We start from the raw sequence: 17,683 nt of genomic DNA on the forward strand, positions 1-17,683 counted from the left end.
ATGCTACCTGGTGTCCCATGTGGCAGGCACTATTAGCCCCATCCGATAGATGAGGAAGAAACTTGCCGGGAGGAGCTAGGGCTCGTTCCAGAAAGAATGCTGAGCGCACCTGCTCTCACCACTGGCTGTGTTGCCCCTATATGATAGCGTGCGTACAATCTACCTACAATCTACAGGAGTTTGTACAACACATGATAGGGAAAACATGACTTTGTTCTCTTCCTTGGTCTTTCAGTGAGTCAGGCTGCAGCGGATTGGTCTTCTTTTTGGTGTTAGTTTAGCTAGTTTTGCGCTTAGTTTCCCCCAGTCATCTTCCAGAATCCTTTGGCCCTTGTTTCGCTTTTGTATTTGCAGATCCAATCTGTGACACAATTGAAAGGGAAAAGAAATATTTTCGTGAAGAAGGATAGAAAATTTCACCCCCAAAAAAAAGTTTGCACATAAAATTCCCCAAGAACTGAAGATGAACGTTTAAACATAAGAATAAAAATTAAGTATGAATTTGTCCTCAATGCTTAGAAGGAACATGTTGGAAACACCACGTGTGTGTGTGTGTGTGTGTGTGTGTGTGTGTGTGTGTGTACCAAGCCAGTGTGGCCAACAGGCAGATGAGCAACATTCAAGGGGCAAAAAGGATGAAATCAGATGCCCTGACCACATGGGAAAGAGCAGCTGCAAAAGTTTTGGCCCTCTTACTCATAGATTTTATAAACTTCAGGTAGAGGAGAAACAACAGTAAGAAGAATGACCTCCACGTGGCATCCTAACGCAAATCCGAATTTGGTTATCGCTGCTTGAAGCTGCAGAAGTTTGAGGTTGGGTCCACCTCATGCTTGAGCTTCTCTGTCCATCATAGCATCGCTTGTTTTTGCTTTCTTTGCCTTTGTCTTTGCTCTCTGTCCCTGTTTCCCTACAAAACCAAACATACTTGCTCTCCCAGCTTCACAAAGAGAAACCGATTCCAAGAGGAAATCACTTCACAGCAAGTGAACCCTGGGAAGAATTCAAGACTGAGGAGCCCTTGTAATGAGATTAAGGGAAAAATGCTTTTGTGCAACCAACTCGGACCCGTCCTCAGTCCTTGAAAGGAGCCAAAACAAACATAGGCATTGTTTTGGGAAGGAAAAGGTTAACAAGCTATGAAAACAAAATTAAAGATATTTTCAAAGCCTGACCCTCAGCAGAATGAGTAGAATGCGGTCTGCCAATGCAGCAGCGTTTCCCTGCCCGTGACATTTATCCTGCAGCCTCCACTGTGATGTTCCCAGCAGATGACGCGGGAGCAGCACTCTGCATGACAGCCACGCAGCCTCCATTGGTCGGAGGCACAAAAGCCTGAGTCCAGGCGAGAAAGACGCCTCGCTCCTTGACCCCCTTCTTAGAAATGAGCTTAGAAGACATTCTTTGTGGATCATGTGGAGCTCAGAGGACATGCTCTCATCCGCCCTCTGGTCGGCAAATGGAAAAATTCTGAGCTTGTTTCCAGACTTTGTGGGCTCATAATGACCCTCAGGACAAGACCAGTGCCTCAGTTTCCCCATGCAACCAGTTGATGTTTATTGCGCGCCCACCATGCACCAGGCTGAGGGCTGCCTGCTGTGGATGTAAAGTTGAAGGGCCCCATCCTTGTCTTTACGGGGCTCACAGACTGGTGAGGACAGGGATATGCAAACAAATAGTTGTCATTGTAGTATGGAAAAGCTGTATGCATAATGTTTCTCAAATGGAAGAGTTTTCATTGGCTTCCAAATCTAGCAGTAATGGGGGTAATGTCAGTGGACGTTCGATACTCAGGGGGAATGTGTGTGTGTGTGTGTGTGTGTGTGTGTGTGTGTGTGTGTGTGTGTGGTCTGACACCCATCACCCTCTGTCAGTAGTGTCCCTTGATTCTTTGGAGCCTGCAAACCTCCTTTCACGTTCTAAGCTGGCTCACAGTGACAGAAATTGTCACCTTTAAGTACAGAGGGACCAACGCAGGGAGGTGTATGGGAGAGCCCAGATGAACTACTAGGGGTGTTTCCTTGTCCCTCTTCATCCAAAAAACATTGCCAGTGCCCACCAAGGCTCAGGCTGTCTTTGTTTAACTCAACGCACGCAGACCCCCCCCTTAGTCATACACCCTGCTGGTGATGATGAGAGGTTTTGTAAACAGAATCAAGAGCCCAAGAGAAAAACAGATTCAAATGTCAAGATATCTACAGTGGGTTCCATGACAAGGCGCCCAGTTTTCTACAACAAGACTTAAAATCTTGTTTGTCACACTGAGGTCTCAGCTCTGCCTTGGTGAGCAGTATTGTATACGAGCTCTCGGAACTTTGTGCAGACTGAGATAGTGCTGCCAATTCTCAAAGTCTCCGTGGTTATTTTATACCTGAGAACTCACAGCCTTGGCTGGTGATGTCCCAGGATTTGAACTGATGACATTCTTTCCCACACACCAAAAAGTAGAGATATCAAAAGGTGCACAGAACAGCGCGGGCTCAGAATGGAAAGGTGCTGGGGGCGGTAACTTACTTAAAGCAGGAGCTCCAACCCTTGGGAGACAACTCTGCCCTTTTTCTGAGACTTGTAGCAATGAGTCGAGAAATTTGGAAACACTTTAACGTAAATTTGGTGTGGAGCGGGTAGAACAATGATGCTTCCCATTCCTTCTTAATTCAGAGAAAGAACAACCAATAATTCCCCGTGGGCCCTCTGGTTAACTTCTGGTCAACGACTAGGTCCCAGGAGTTTTGTTAACCTAATGTGAAGTCAATCAGGCCTTTATATTTCCAGATCTATATGTAAAATTTTAATTCTCCGTTCAGATGAAGTACTTATTTCAAGTGCATTTTATTCCTCGGACATAAGGTTTCTTTGAACGTTATTCAGCCAGCTCTTGATTATCTGGAACAAAAATGACTAATCCTACCCGGCTTCCTCTTCTGCTTGCGGGTGATTTTCCTTCTTTTTTCCTGCCCAGCCACGGCAGGAATTTCTATTGTACTGAATACTATGGTACTTAATCCATGAGGCATTTTATGCAAAATAAGAAGTTTGATACCGTTTTTTTGTTCCCCTGGTGAATGAAGCTTACACCTGAAATCTTAAAAGTCATACTTATTTATAGATGTTCTGAAATATTTCCCACATTCAAAATATACCCAAAGGCCTTCTTGACATCTCTGTGGAGTGAACAGACATCTTAAACTCAATGTGTCTAAAACGGAGTTCCTCACCACTCCCCGGGCCCCCTCCCCCACCACACCTGCTGCACCCACAGCCTTCTCATCTCAGCTGGTGGGAACATCTTCTTTCAAGTTGTTCAAGCCCCAAACCTTGAAGGCATACTGGCTTCTCTCATTCTCTTAGCCCCTACATCTAAACTGTCAGGAAACCCCCCTTCCTCGAAATATATCCAGAATCTGACCACTGCTCATCAGCTCCTCGAACTGTCACCCTCACCCGCCACCATGTCGCCCTGGATGGTAGCCGTGACCTCCAATAGGTGTTCTTGCTTCTATCCTTTACGCCAACACTGTACTCTCAACACACCAGCCATGACCCTTTGAAAATGTAGAGGAGGTAGCTTTACACCTGCTCAGAACCCCACAAGGACTCTGGCTCACCCAGGGATAGCCGAAATCATCATGTGCACTGTGGAGCCTTTGTCCCACCTGTTCTTTCTGTCTGCAACTCTCTTGCCCTGACAGTGCGAAGTGTGGCTAAGTCCCTCCCTGACCACTAGTTCCGATCTCACCTGCTTGGTGGGCCCGCCCCAAACTTTATTGAACTTGCCTGCATCACCGGCCTCACCTGCCTCCTGGGCCCTCTTCTCCCACTCCAGTTTTGGGGATTTTCTTCTCTCTTTTTTTTTTTTTTCCATAGCACTCCCCCTCACCTCCCGTGGGGCCCAGAATCTTTATTTACTGATATATTCCTAGCATCCGGAGCAGCATCTGCCATAGTAGGTATTCAACAAATACTTGTCGAACAAACTGATGACTCAGGGAGTCGGTGCTCGGTGTTGAAAAGAGCACGGGTTTGCAGCTCCACGGACCAGGTTGAAGTCCTGTCATTTACTAGCTGTGGGACCTTGGGCAGATCACTTTAACTTTTCGAGCCAGTTATATAAAATCATGACTATAAAGTGTCTAAGATAGTGCCTGATGTCTATAAACACTCAATAAATGGCACTTGGTGGTATTGCTATTACTGCCGTATATGCCAATACCTGCCATAACACGGCAGTAGCCTCAAAGGATATTCTACGGAAGCCCACCTTCCCAAGTCGGACCATCAACTAGGGACTCGGTGAATGGTCTCCGGCACCTGCCGTGCCTCCCTCTCGCCCATCCCTGTTGTTCCTCTGTTGAGCGAGAGGGAGGTGGTGAGAAGGTGTGTTAACTGCCGTGCCAGTAATTGGCTCAGCAACATTAAGCTACAGCCCCCACAACTTAAACTGCAGCTCTGAGAGTAGGTCATGGGTTGGCAGACAGAGTCTGACTCCTTCTTCCTCTCCTCCCCCTCCTCCAGCTGGTTCCAGCTGGCTTCTTCATCATCACTACACTCCGGTGTACTAACACAGACACAATGGGGGTCCAATCTCAGCTCTGTGGCTTGCTCACTTTTCCCATCTGTAAAATGGGCATGATAAGACTCTCTTCAATGGAATTTATAGGAGAATTAAATGGAATGCCAGGCGCCTTAGACCTGCCCACCAGGTGCTCAATATATCGAAGAAAGACCTGGTGACTTGAGAGGACAATCCCACCGATGAGATAGCCGGCACTCTTTGCGTTCTTGAGAAGGAAGTGGCTAAGTAATTGAAACGGCTTCTCCTGAAGAAGGTAGAGGTGTTCCAGAAGAAACGGAACCAGCACTGTCGGATGACCAGCTCTCCCTTCGGCCTCCTCATGTCTGAGATCTGTGACTGCAGTGACGTTGCCCTCCTTTCGTTGCCACCTGCCGACCCCCCGCCCCAACAGTCACCTGATTGGGCTCTTGGCATCGCAGAAACACAGCCTCCTCATGACTGGTCACACTCTGGAGTTGTCACCATAAGAGGGCACAGAACAAAGGAGCGCTCAGAGAACTCATACCAAGTATAAATGTGATAGGCCCAGGATATTTAGTAAATCCGTATTATAGATGCAAGGTTGACTACAGCAATATTGAATATGCAAGTCTAATAAAGCATGTCTGGAGGAAACATCCCACAGCCTCCTGCTTTATTTAGGGAAGACGGGCTTTGGAGAGACACTCTGAAGGATGGAAAGGTGTAAGTATGGAAAAGAAGGTGGGGAAGGTTTGAGAACTCTGGGCATGCTCCATGACGGTTCATCATGCAGCGCTAGGGCCAGGGGCAGGGGTTAAAAAAAAAAGCATCTGTACAAAAAAAATGCTTCCAGAAATACAGAAAGCCTAGGCCCAGACTCACACTGCTGTTTTCATGATGGTTCCCTGTGATTCTTTGCACCGCCCCCCCCCCCAAAGTGGTCCAGGAACCAGAGTGTGTTGCCATGGCAACGGGCTCAGTAGGGGAGCCACTCAGCATTACCCAGTAATTCACATCTGTGCTTGCTTCTCTCCCTCCCCTCTCTTTTTTATCTGTAAGTGGAAAGCAGCTCTTGGGAGTGACGCCACTCTGAAGCTGATGGTTCTGGAAGGAGGGGAGAGGAGACTTTCTTTTGAGGGGATATCGCCCACCCCCAAAGTTCCTTTTCCCTCTGCACAGGTTGCACTCCCTCATTGGGGGTGGAAGGAGCTGCCTCAGAGGGGCCCCGCAGCCGGGGGCAGGTGGAGCCTCCAGCCACAGCCTCTGACCTTTGCTGCAGGAGAGCTTCTTCTTTAAAGGCTACGGAATTAGGAATTAGCCTGCCTGCGGGCTTTTACGAGCTCCCTTGACTTCCGGTGGGTGGGGCTGGGCAGGTGGATGGGGGCCAGGGGAGGAAGATGCATTTCCAACCCCGACTGCTGAGCGTCCACAACCTTCCCTTTACGCTCTTCACTTCCTTTTCTCTCGTGTCTGGTTCTCTTTCTTCCTTTCCTTGTTTCCAAATTCTCTTCCTGCCTTCCATACCCGGGCCCAAAGCGATGGATGACTCGAAACAGGCTGGGTCAAGGTTGGGGCTCATTCAAAGTTGATTTAGGGGGAGGCCAATTGGAGAAGCAATCATTCTGCCCCTTTGCTCCCACCTCCCGCTCTGTTTTTGCTGAGTTCCGTGAAGTTACAAACATGGTTCAGGGTCATCCCACTCACCTCCTCTCCACCACTTTTCCTTCCCCTAAGATTAACTCCCCCTGCCTTCTGGTCTGCCTGACGGAGCATGAGGAAGGCACCCAGCAGCTCGAAAGAGTTGGTCCCTACAGAAAAAGTTATTCGCAAATGCCACCAAAATCTGAATATGATGAAGTTATTATTGTAATGGCATGTTTTTTAGGAGAATCCTTTGCTGGTGTCGCCTAGAGCTTGGATTATTTCATCTCTGTGTAGCTTTGCTTTCCCTGTTCTTGCTTTCTAAAAAAGTCTGTCTCTTTATTTCTTAAATAAGCCATCTATTCATATGATCACGATTTAAAAATATTTCAAAGAATTTATGGTGAAAAGTCTCCCTCCCACTTCTCTGCCTCAGACACCCATTCCCCTCCTGAGAGCCAGCGCCTATCATCAGTTTGTATCGGAGTCTCGTAAAGGGTTCACAAGCAAACACACGTGTGCATTTTCTTTTCTTTTCCCTTTGAATATTAAGTCCTAAAAAGTAGGGTTTCAGGATTGAGAAGGTCCTACCCAGGGAACATACCCTGACTTGTTTTGAGTCCAATTTACGTTATTAATGAAGTCTATACTTTATTCAGCTCTCTGTATATGGGCTAAAGAAGTAAGTTCTTGGGTGATCACAGACTTCTTCTTCTTCTTCTTTTTTTTTAATTTTAAGAATCACCTTCCTCCCCTGTCATTTCCCAGAATGACAGAGAAGGGACGCAGAGAGTCGGGTTGTGTGTCTTCCTCTCCGCCTGGCAAGGAGCAGCTAGGTGTCCACTCATCGTTGCCAAGTGAAGGTGGCGGGTGTGGTGGAAGGCGGCCATGGCGAGCTGAGAGCCAGCTCGCTCCGGAGAATCAGGATCCGTCTGATGAGCTCCAATGGTGGAGAGAGCACTGGCAACATTTGTCAGAGGAGCGGGGCCGCTCTGCCACCTCTTGGCCTCCTTCCCCAAGGAGAGAACCCCCAGCCTGTAGGCAGCCTTGGGAGCAGGGGTGGGGAGGAAGGATAGAATCAACCAGACTGCTTATTTGCCTTGAACGGACTCCCTCCGTATTTCAGTCAAAGCTGCTCAAAATGGCTCTTGTGGGCAGACAGGGCCTGAGTCAGCCAGTCAATAACACTCATCGAGTGCTCCCTGGGTCCAGAGCACCAAGCCATCGAGGTCAGTCCTTCCCCGAGCTGTTGAGAAGCGGAGGGAAGCAGAAAGGACAGCCACGCCTGAGAAAGACTCACGAGCCCATTAACACGACCACAGAAACCTGCCCGGATGAGCCTGTAGGACAGACACTGACGGAGGCCCAGGCCTGGGATGGGATGTCCCTCTGCACCACTAGATGTGCTATCTTGGCGTGCTTCTGAGGCTGTCCAAACCTCACTTTCCTTATTTGTGATGTGGGCACAATCCCCACGCCTTACAACTGCGGTGAGATCAGAAAATGCAAAATGCCTTCCGGGAGCAGGGGCAGGGCACGTGCTCAACCAGTGGCAGTATTTAGTACTATTCTGACAAACATCCTAGAACTCCCCCCCCTGGAAATCTGTAGGAAAGCGTTTCACGCTTCTATTGACCCCCCTCTTCGGCAGGTGTGTCTCTTCCTTTTTTCCTATCTCACCTCTGAGCCTCGTTTGCTGGTCTTCAGTCAGCAGGGCTGCCCACCAGCGAGGCTGGGCCTGGGTGAGATCCGCCCACAGGTACGGTCACCGGTGTCGGCACCACTGGGCCAAGTCAAACAGGAGGGTCTTTGCTGCATGTTCTGTCCCTGGAACCAGTGCGCTGAGGGGGAGAGCTGGGATGAGAAGCCAGGAGACGGAGCCAAAGGTCAGATGCCAAGAAGCCGCCAGGCTCTGTGAGGGGAGCTGGACAGGCGGCGGCAGGTGGGGCCGGGAAGCCAAGAGATGACCACGTGGTGCATGCCGGGTTAAGTGAGAGAAGCTTCTGGCAAGGTGTTTATTTTCTGTGAGGCCACTGAAAGCCAGAAATGATGTAGGGGTCTCCTTTAGTTGGCTTTAATCAAGCTCTGTGGTGGGGGAGCTTGGGAGGATGGCATGTGGGAGAAGGCGCTGCCTGCGCCATATACCCAATCGAGTGGGGCATTGCCACGGGTCGTGCTAGAGCCCCTGCGGCAGCAACAGCCTTGTGGAGGCCACTGTCAGAGTTCTCTGCCTCGCTGGGACCCAGAACATGCCTCCTAGCCAGTCTTCCTGCCTCCCTTTGGTCTCCCCATACACATCTTCTTCATACAACCACCAAAGTGATGGCCAAACATTGTAGACTAAACCCATCCCGGCCCTTAAGGCCCTCCAACCAACAGTTGGTTTCCATGCTGCCCAGAATATATATTGGAAGTCCTGCAGGCTCCCTACCTTCCTCCTGAGTCACCTTTGCTCTGATTTATGTACAGCAGACTCATTCCTGCCCTGAGGCCCTGACCCAGCAGGTCCCTCCTCCAGGAATGCTGCTCCCCAGACCTTGTAGAGCTGGCTCCCTCCCCCATCCAGGATTGAAGGTCACCTCTCCAGAGAGGCCTTCCCTGCCTGCCCAGGTGCTGTCCCATCCTGTTTTGGTTCTCCGCAGAGTGGTATCACTGGGTGCTATTTCCCAGTTCGTGTGTGCAGTTGTTTATTTATTCCTGGTCTCCGCCCGCTGGACTGGGCGCTCTCCTGGGAATGAGCACTGGGCCCAGGGGGACAGCTGGGTTCCCAGAGAGGTTCACCTTGGTGGGCGCAGGGTGGGGACAGCATCGTGCCCACCACATCCAATGAAAGACCCGAAGGCACATTTGAAAAACCTGATTTCCGTAAGGAGGCGTAGAAATGGGAGAAGCAGCCTGGGAGATTAGGAACGAAAAAGATGCTGAACCTAGCCTCACAGGGACGAGCAAGGATGGAGAGGATAGCGTTGTGACAGAACCGCCCCCTACAAGGCCCCCTGCACCTTGCGGGGGTGGGGGGGGGCGCTGGTGGCTTAGAATCCAGGCCAAGCTCCCTCCTTGTCCCCACACCCTCTGCCTATCTCAAGAGCCCTGTCGAGAATGCTTTCCCATTGAAAATTTGAAATTACTGTTGACAATACTCAAACTTGGCGATTGTTGATTCTAATGACCAGTTAGGTATCTAAATATTTTTTGTGAGTTCTAACACATCATGTCAGATGCGAATACATACAAATGGGCCGGTTCTTGCACTTGCTTACAAGTGATGATGTCAGAAAGAATTGTGTGTGGATTGTCGTGATTCGTCCCCAGTTAGGTCTGCAGGCCCGGGTCACTCTAAAACCATGACTCAGCGCAGGAAACATGGTACTAGTCTTTCCCTAGTCACTCTTGTTCTTTTCCTTTTTCCCTTTCCCCTGCCCCTGCTGGTTTTACCGCATTCCTTTTTGATGGTGGAAGACTCAGATCGGTGAAGGCAGCAGAGGATTTGCCTGGCAGGGTCTTTTTTGTCTTCATCACGATCATAGTTAGAGCTGGGTCTCCTGAAATGCTGGATACCTAGCTTGTTGCTGGTGGTTCCTTTTGTTTTCTCTGCGTGTTTCTGGTGGTTCGGTTTTGAAATAAGGAACAGTGCTCAGGGAGAATGTGCCCTGCCTTCAGCGGAGGTCTGAGCTTTGACAGCGTTCTGGAAATTGTAAAGTGCACACGTGGTAAGGAATTTTGTTGGTGTTTCCTTCCTCCCAGTGGTTGACTGGTCCTGTGCTGGTCTGTTCCTTCTCTCATGATAAAGGTGCCAGGCTTTCCTGACTGCCCACTCCAGGGACGGGATGTCTTTAGGAGAGGCAAGCCTGGGGCTTCCTCTGCCCTTGCTGGGAAGGAAGGCAGACAAAGAACGCTGCCCTAGGGGGAGCAAACATGCCTAAGTGTCTCTCTGAGCAATGAGTCCTCAGCTCAGAAGCCCACATTCTCTGGGGTGCAGGCGGCCACAGTGCCAGATGGACCCAGTTCCCAGATTTCACTTAGCTCTTCCACTAATTTCCATCAGTAGCTCCCAGTATGGCCTAAAATATAACTATAGCTTCTTCCCTGGGGGTCAGGCCGAATATCTCTGGGTTTGGGTGTGCCATGGAGATCCTCTCTTCACCCCCACTGCAGCCTTGGAGAAGCTGAGCCTCAGGAAGGCAGAGTCTGTCCTTGTTGCCGAGCAGAGCGGGGTTGCCATGGACTGTTGCAGGGCGGGCATGCAATAAATATCTCTGGGGGCACTCGACAAGGACCGCGTTCCTGCTCAACTCTAGCCGGTGGGTCTGGGCAGAAGTCCCCACCCGGAGACAAGGCACCATCCTCCTTAATCACGGGTCATACTTACAAATTAGAATTTCTCCCAAAGAATCAAGGCATGCTGTCTCCATCGCATTTCTTGACCCCTAAAGGTCACATTTCCCGGCGGCCGGCTTTGCACATAGGCAAAGTGCAATAAATGTGCACGAGGTGGGCAAAATCCTTGCAGCCAAAGCCAGACTGTGACTTTTGCTGGAAGCACTTTCACGGGCCTAACCTAAACTCCAACAGATACAGCATAGATGGTAAGGTGATTTGTGCCTCGGGAAATAGGAGCCCGGCCCAGTATTGCCTGTCCTAATCTGCAGAAGGGTGTCCTTAGAGCAGGCAGGGGAGGGAGGGCATGCCAGGGGTGGGATAGACTGCTTCTATTCATTTTGCTTGGTATTTCCTGCACTTTTCTGTTATCTCATGCAGTTATGGGGAGATGTAGGTAATACACACGTTTGCTTTTTCCCGATTATATACATTATCACTTGGCTAAAAACCCACAAGGGCCACAAGGATACATTCTGGTTGAACATTAGAGCCTTTTCTTATTATGTTTAAAAACAAAAAACAAAGACCAGCCCCTCCCCTGCCATTTGATAAAACCCCCAGTTAGCCGAATTAAATGTTCCAGATTTGTGCCAGGACTAAACAGCACGACCGGATGGGTCACTTTCTGGTCTGTTAGCAGAGGCGTCCCCTCTGTGGGATGGTGCACGGCCGGCTGGGTGAGCCGCTGGATTGCCATTGCCCCAGGGTGTGTGTGTGGGGGGGGGGGGGGGGGGGGCCACACGGCCCTGAGACTACCTGGTTTTCAGCTGTCTTTAAGGCCAAGCTCGATTGTCTGAGGAGCCTTCTTGCCCTTCCTGAGTCCAGACGGCACGGCGAAGCCCACGTGCCTCTCGGGGGCCCACCCCTTCTCTTAGCGTTCAGTCCGCCAAGAAGAGATGTTTAGGACTTCCAACAAGGCACTGTGTCCTGCCAGTTTCTACAGGGACACAGCGGAAAGCTGAAATGCAGCCTCGGCCCTCCAAGAGGGCACACCTTGGCAGAAAAAGCGAGATGTGCCCAGAGGCTGCAGAGCACCAGCCCTTAGGGAGCCCATCCCAGGGACTTGTGCAGCTGGATTGGCTCCCGGACACATGTAGGACGGAGCCCTCGGTCCAGCCGTGCAGACGCTGAGAATCCAGCTCATTCACTGGCGGAGTTAATAAGTGTTTTCCTCCCCCTGCAACTCCCCAAACGGCGATGGCCTCTGTGATCGGCCCTACCCATCTGGCACCCCATCCATTGCCATGGGCCATTGTTAAGCTTCTGTCCCGTAGCTCTCCTTTGCTGGTGGAATCATCAAATGCTTTAGAGACGTCATCTACCAAAGTGGGGAAATCGAGACAACCAGAGAAGTCCGAGATTTGCCCAGGGTCACCAGGCTCCCCCTTCATGCAGGGCCTTGAGAAGCCAGCCCTAGGCTGGAGAGAAGAGCAGACAGGCCCCAGAGCTAAGCCTGCGGGCCTGACCCTCCGGGGAGGTTCACTCAGCGACCACTTCACCCCTAGAGCCCAGCAGCCCCTGTCTGCAGACAAGTGAGGGAAACATCCCTTGTCCCCTTCCGGTCCTGTCTCACATTTGTCACAGACAGGCGGATGGAAGCCCTGTGTGGCATCAGCCCAGATTTATGCACCAAGACTCACTCTGTGGCCAGAAAGAACATTCCTAGTTTTAACAGATGCCTTCTTGTGTAAATACAAAAGGGCCAGGAAGGCACCTAAGAATCTGCTCCCAGCCTGTGGTCGCATGAGGTATTTCTCCAGACATTCTGGCTCGGGCTTCCTTGGGGAAGGAGCCAGGTAGGGTCCTCTGTGGGTCTTCATTTGCACCCACTTCAGGAGTGGCCTGTAGAGAACTTGGGCCCTAGGCCCACTCCTGCTACTCATTCTCATCTGAGAGTGGAGAACGACAGCCGCCATCCCTGCGGCCTTCTGGGAGGTGGGGAGGGTCATAGGCACAGGGTAGGTGTGCATGAGGCCTTACATACAAAGATGGCGGAGCTCTTCTCTCCATCTTGCAGTGGGAGGTCTGGTGGCACTCGTAAAACCAGCTGTAGAGATAAGAAAGATGAACCTGTTGACTAATCTTAGAGGTGTTTGGACGGCACAATTTTAAATAAGACTACCCAAAGATTCATGTATGTGTGCGTCAGCTGATCCACTTTGTGACGGCCTGCACCAGGAAGATACACGATTTAGGACAGCGTATTAGGAACATTCAAATGTTCGGGCAAACCCTCGAGTCTCTTCTCAAAATCCTCAAAACCAGTTTGGTAAATGGCAGTTTTCTTAATTCTGTCCTGCTAGAAATAGTCGGGGCACGCTTCTTAGGGCGCAGCTAATTCTGCAAGCTCCAAAACATTAATTTGGAGATGGCTATTGCAAGCACCTCCCCGGACCTGGATCAGTCTTCAAACTCACCAAACCCATCTGGGTGGAGCCCTAAAGACACAGATCCAAAGGGCCACAGTCTTTCCCTCCCCAGGCAAACGACCAATCCTAAGCCCCTGGAGCTTAGGATGCTCAGATTCCAGGGAGAGCTGTTTGCAGGAGAGTGAGGTGAGACAAAGGGGGCGCACATGGGGGTGTGGAGTGCTGGGGCTGGCAAGGCCTTACCAGCGGTCCCTTTATGCCCCTCTCTGGTTCAGGCTGAGCTCAAGGTAATGAGGAAGAGTCCTGTACTCATTACTAAGTGGCCGTGCTACTTTGGAGACCCACCTCTGAGGTTAGACTGTTTTGTTACATGATCATCCTGGAATCCTTCACTTGGTCAACAGTCAGGCCCCTGACTCCATGAAATCCACGTTAGAGCCTTATCTGAATTTCTGATCCTTGACTTTCACTAACACGCAAAGGCTTCTCTCAGCAACGGGGCTAGTGACGAGTCTCACGTGTCTTGTCTGCGAGGAGGAGTATTTTAAATGCTTTCCATCTATGGCCGTGAAGTGCTGGGATGACCAAAGGCAAAGGTGGAATCTCTCTGTATGCTGATTTTTAGTGCAGGCTTCACGTCTGCATGTCATTATTTTTTACCATGCGGGTGAGGCAAGAATTCAGTTGGGCTTCTTAATGAGGGAGAATAACCAGCCCCAGAAATACAAGATCACAGGAGAATCTGAGCAGCTAACCTGTTTGCAAATACTGTTCTTGCTTTAGGCCTCTGTTGCTGGGTATTCCCCTGCCACACACACACACACACACACACACACACACGCACGCGCGCACACGCGCGCACACACAGACACACGTACAGATAGATCTGTTTTTGCTTTCCTTTGGTTTCTCAGGAAAGAAAAATCCCCTAGGATCTTCCTTTTCTGTCTGCCTGACAAACCTAATAGGAAACTTACATTAATCTGTATGCAAAGGTAATGGTTTTTCTGCTGTTTCATACGTGCCCCATCAAATTCATGGATCCTGAGGAAGGAGGAGCCCCTGGGGGAACCAGATTCACCTCTGTGGGGCCAGGTGACCTGCCCCGAGGTGGTGCTGGGTGAGGTGGCCAAGGGTCGCCACTTCCCTGCGGTGCCCACCACCACCACTCGGCCTTCTCTTAGACTGAGACAGAACACTGCCTCTCTGAATGCAAGGCGGGGAATCGGATTTCCACCCTCCTCGAGGTGGGAAGGGCAGGTTTAGACATCTCGGCCCCAGGCTGAACCAGGCACCACCTGGGGAGACAGGCAGAGCAAACGGGGTTGGGGACCTGCGGACTTTCATGTGCCCAGACATCCTGGGACGCTAGGTCTCAGATGTGCCGAATGGACTCGAAGACATCCCGACTCTGTGTTGCTTCTCGAAAGTCACCAGGGAACGTTTCCTCCGCTGCAGTCAGCTCCGAGGCCTGGGCCAGGCCCTCCTCATGTCAGGGTGGCTACTCCGCAGACCCCAGGAGCTTGCCCCTGCTTCGGAGTCACCTGCGGAGGACAGGGGACGACAACATTGTGGTTCTACTTCAAGACTGAGACCACCCTTCCATCTCCTAAGTCGGAAGAAACTGGAGTTTGTCTTTGGATCCGTTCAGCCCGGCAACAACTGTTTCTTTGCTCTGTTTTCTCTGCCTGCCACAGAAGTGTGTCCCTCCCTAGCCTCCAGCTTCCACCCTCTGGGGCTCTGCTACCCTCTCGGACCACGGGGCAGTGGCTGCTGTTGGGAGGAACCCACCTCCTCACGCCACCTCTCCGTGGCCGTGTCCTCGGCTCTGGTCAGTGAGGGTAGTGGGCAGGCACCGGGGAGGCAGAGACAGGCCAGGATTCTGCCTGACAGGGATGGGTGAGGGTAACTGCCCTCTGAGGGGCACTGTTCTGCCTGGGGAACATCCCCCAAAGAGGTCATGGCTTCCCCCGCCTCACCTGCCCCAGCGAGCCCCGTGCTTCTCAAGAAAGGCAGTCAGGTCTGAGATAGAAGCAGAGAGGAGCAGGAACAGGGACTCGGGGATCTGTCTCCTACTTGCCAACTTTTTCTTCCATGACCCTGAGCTGTTTCCTGCCTGGCACCTCGCTGCCCACACGGGAGGTGGGCACGCATACTCTTGCAAGGCAAAGGAGGTCCCTTGCAGAGGGCCAACTGTGGCCCTTCTGCTTAAGAGGGAGGCCCCGGCAGGCCTCGTGACAGCAGCCCCTGCTTTGGCCTTCCGGACTTCCAACTGAAGACGCCAGGAAACGGCCAAGTCAGCCCCTGCCGCGACACCTTCTAGAACCAGAAGCCTTTCCGAGAATCTTGCCGAACCCTGAGGCTGAGGAGTGTCAGATTCTGCAGTGGGGAACGCGGGCAACCCAGGCTCCACTTCTAAGTAACCTTTACCTCGGAAGCCTGCCAGCCCTCTGCCTAGAGACTTGCCTTTGATCACGACTTGTCACCTCCCAGGAGATGTTCCACTTTCCAAGCAGGTGAAAAATGAACCCGATTAAAAATAGTTGCCTGGACTCTTTACAGAGTCCCCTCGTAAAACGAAACAACCTGTGCTCTGCCAAGTGGCAGAAAGGCCCTACCCCTCGGTTCCAGGACCCGGCGGCCGGTCGGGTTCCCACTGTGCCAAAGGCCCCGGTGCCCTCCTGTGGGGCACCCCGCACCACCCCCACCCCCCATGGCCTGGAGCCCCGGGTCACCGCCTGGCTCGGCTCCATCCGCCCACACGGCCCTCCCGGCCTCGGCCGCCGGCTCCTGGGTTCACTTTGGTGGCGAGGGGCCACCGTGACCGTCCGCACCCCTCCCCCCTCCTTCCTGCTCTTTTTAGTGCTCCATGGATCCGGGTTTCTGGAGCTTTCTCAAAACCGTGGACGCATTCCCAGTGGAAATCATGACATTTTCCGTTTCACATTACGTACTCCACAATGCCTCAGGAAAGGAGAGAGAGAGAGAGGGAGGGAAGGCAAACAAGGCCTGGGAGCCAGCCCCCTCGCTCTGTAAACAGCCGGGGCCCGGGCCTCTGTTTATCCTGGAGTCACCTCCCCGCGCTCCACCACGAGCCCCAGCGTTTCCGTCTTCAGTCGAAGGCCTGATGAATAGGTTAACTGCCTTTTCTATCTGCTCATGTGGCACATCTGGATCAAGGCGTGCCTCTCCACTTGGTTCTGTGTGTGTGTGTGTGTGTTTTTTTAAACTTTACTTTCCACTGCCATGGTAACTGCTCCATGTTTGGCAAAGGGAAAGAGGGGGGAAAAAAAAAAAAAAGCTCAGAGAGAAGAAAAGGAGCTCTGAGCGCGGGGCTGGCGGCCCGCCAGGGTAATCATGCCGCGGAGCTGAAATGAGGCCTCTGGCGGGCAGCCAAGTGACAAAGAACAAAGCTGTCAGTTCCTAATGTTGGCGGCAAAGCTTGTTTGGCACCCTTATATGGTTTCCCAGAACTCCCTGCCTTGGCCGCCTTCCATTCCCTTCAGGGCAGCAAACAGGATTAGCACAGCTCCCAAGTTGTTTTTCTCTGCTCTCCTCCAACTGTTCCAGTGACATCATCCCGGCTGCATCCATTTGCCAGCAGGGTGGTTTTTCTCCCTCTCTCCCTCCCTCTCTCTCTCCCCGCCTCCCCCCTGCCCGCCCTCCCTCCCTCCTGCCCTCCTCCCTCTCTCCTTCCATCTCTCTCTCTCTCTCTCTCTCTCACACACACACACACACACACACACACACACACACACCCCTCCACTCCCACTTCCTTCCTGTAACCGCCCCCTCTCCCCTGACTTTCTTGAAACGCAATGTTTTAGGTCATTCTTCGTGTCCAGCTTCCCTGTTAAATTAAAAACGCCCTGGTGCTCGTACATTTAGCTGAATCAAGCCAGACGTTGTATTTTATTTTTATAACTGAATTCCTGTGAGATAAAAATCTCATTTTCCTGAGCAGGCTGTAATCAGCCCTCACAGGCTTGTGGTTTCAAACTGCCCCATCTCCTGCTTCCTTATGAGGCTCCACTGAGAAATCAGCTTGGCTCCCGGTCAGGTTTAAAGGGCCCGCGGCCGGTCCCACATTGCTTGTTCTCCTTCCCTCTCTCTCTCTCTCTCTCTCACACACACACACACACACACACACACACGATGTGCATCCAAAGACCATTATGCACACACACACGCACATGCACACACATGCACACACATCCTCAGCTACACAGACAAAGGGCACGAAGCTACCCACCAAGACAGAGGAACACACAATCAGTACACAGTGTCATTTCTTCCCGTTTGGAGAAGCAAAATAGGTGAATAGATGGAAGCCAAAAGCTGCTTCCGAAAAGACTGGTTTCAACTAGCAGGCAGGCAAGCGTTATGCAACTCATGGCTGGGTTCACGAAAGAAACTGAGGTTCCTGACGGCACAAATGTGCCCCCACCCCCACCCCAGCAACCCCCCCCACCACCTCCCCACCTCACTCTGATTCATGAACTAGTTTTCAGATTCATGAATCACTCCGGAGCCAGCAAGAGAAAAATGAGTAGTATTGATCTCATTTCAATTGAAATTGGCTCATTATGGCCATTCTGGCTGTGGACAGCTTTCCATGACCAGACACTGGCCGGCGTCCGAGGTCTGCAGGCAGGCGCCCCCACCTACGGGCGGGGCAGGAATCCTGGGGCGAAGCCTTCTGCAGAGGGTTCCCCTTCTCGTTATCATCAAATGGACATAATAAGATATTATCAGT

At 51.6% G+C, this 17,683-nt stretch overlaps 1 long non-coding RNA gene across 3 annotated transcripts; it reads right to left on the reverse strand.

Annotated features, from left to right (window-relative positions):
• Positions 1-6,589: 6,589 nt before the first annotated feature.
• Positions 6,590-16,105, reverse strand: LOC141370345 (uncharacterized). 3 transcript variants are annotated; one of them, XR_012374311.1, is made up of 5 exons: positions 15,394-16,105; positions 13,273-14,471; positions 12,543-12,605; positions 7,859-8,019; positions 6,590-7,424 (listed from the first exon to the last, which is right to left on the reverse strand). It is a non-coding gene; the product is annotated as an uncharacterized lncRNA (long non-coding RNA). The 3 variants fall into 3 exon arrangements; XR_012374310.1 differs by having other exon boundaries at positions 12,543-14,471; XR_012374312.1 differs by having other exon boundaries at positions 7,859-8,032; positions 12,543-14,471.
• Between the last annotated feature and the right edge of the window lie 1,578 nt (positions 16,106-17,683).

This window comes from Callorhinus ursinus, unplaced genomic scaffold (assembly GCF_003265705.2).
Source record: "Callorhinus ursinus isolate GAN/ISIS: 27379988/994484 unplaced genomic scaffold, GSC_fseal_2.0 scaffold32, whole genome shotgun sequence".
Lineage (NCBI taxonomy): Eukaryota > Metazoa > Chordata > Mammalia > Carnivora > Otariidae > Callorhinus > Callorhinus ursinus.